Source organism: Phyllobates terribilis, unplaced genomic scaffold, assembly GCF_046119375.1.
Source record: "Phyllobates terribilis strain yellow unplaced genomic scaffold, ASM4611937v1 Scaffold_4__5_contigs__length_816908805, whole genome shotgun sequence".
NCBI classification, from domain to species: Eukaryota; Metazoa; Chordata; class Amphibia; order Anura; family Dendrobatidae; genus Phyllobates; species Phyllobates terribilis.
In genome coordinates this window covers 675,571,399-675,572,816 of record NW_027362764.1, presented here as the reverse complement: position 1 = coordinate 675,572,816, position 1,418 = coordinate 675,571,399, and the positions used below count along the sequence as shown (strand labels likewise).

At 51.9% G+C, this 1,418-nt stretch overlaps 1 pseudogene; it reads right to left on the bottom strand.

The window, feature by feature from the left end:
- Positions 1–377: 377 nt before the first annotated feature.
- On the bottom strand, positions 378–497 carry LOC141268271 (5S ribosomal RNA; annotated as a pseudogene).
- Between the last annotated feature and the right edge of the window lie 921 nt (positions 498–1,418).

Genomic DNA, 1,418 nt, shown 5'->3' with positions numbered 1-1,418 from the left:
TTAGCTCTTTGTCAGCCGTCTGGCTTGGTTACACAAGCTTCTTTGCAGAGAAACATGTTACTTCTGCTGGCCTTCGCTAGGCGGCCGGCATCCAAAACCTTCCCTGGGCACCTGCTGAAAGCCTGGCCCCTTCACGGCCCCGGGTGCTTTTAACGCCATCATTTCAACACGGCGAGCTGCGGAGTCAATAAGCACTCCTAGCCGTCGCAAGGAACTCGGTGTCAGGCCTGCGTGAAGGCGGCGGGGTAGCGTACTTAGCTGCCAACTGGCTCAGAGGCCTTGGGGCTTCCATCATCTAAGTTACTTAAGGTCGGTGTCCGGCAAGCCGCCGTTCCATTCTAGCCGAGCTGTGCAGTAGGTAAAAACGTTATCAAAATGGTCTACAGCACCCGGTGTTCCCAGGAGGTCTCCCATCCAAGTACTGTCCGAGTCCAGCCCTGCTTTGCTTCCGAGATCAGATGTAATCGGGCATATCCAAGGTGGTATGGCCAGTAGAAGTTGCTCGATTCTTCGCCCGGCCAGCCTTTCTCAGGATCGCTTGGTGGCGAGCAATCTGGCCGTGACGGTGCGGGCTCCGAAGGGTCCATGCAAAGTCTGTGCCGTCCCTACAGGTGTGGTTTGTTTAGCAGTGATTCACCCGCCGCATCAGGTGTCTTTAAAAATGGCTCGGCGCAGGTTCTCCTGCAGGCTAAACCCTTCATCGCGGTAATGTGACAGAAAGAGCAAGCTGGACCCGTAACTTGGGGGCGGAGCGAGACGTCCAGGGGTGAATGAAGGAAGAGGGTGAGATGGTTGCCAGAGACTTTGAGCTGCTCTTCAGGGGGGAGGGTCGTGTTGCCTGCAAAGGTCTTCTGCTTGGGGTTACCGGTGGTTGCCTCCAGCCACGCGGGAGACGCTGGTCCTGGTGAAAAGGAGCCTAGTATTAAAAGTAAAGAAGCAACAATGCTGGAGGCCCACGGTGATCAGAAGGATGCTGGTATTTTGCAGAGATGAAATAGCGCAAGAGAGAAAGCAAATGAAAAAAAGAAAAGAGAATGAATGTGTGCACTTATTAATATTATTATTATTTATTATTATAGCGCCATTTATTCCATGTCGCTTTGCATGTGATAGGGATATACATAACAAAAGCATTTACATAATCTTAACAAAACGAGTCAACGACTGGTACAGGAGGAACGAGGACCCTGCCCGTGAGGGCTCACAGTCTACAAGGAATGGGTGATGATACAGTAGGTGAGGGTAGAGCTGGTCGTGCAGTGGTGTTTATTGCAGGTTGTAGGCTTGTCGGAAGAAGTGGGTCTTCAATTTCCTTTTGAAGGTTTCCACGGTCGGCGAGAGTCTGATATGTTGGGGTAGAGAGTTCCAGAGTAGGGGGGAAGCACGGGAGAAATCTTGTATACGATTGTGGGAGGAGG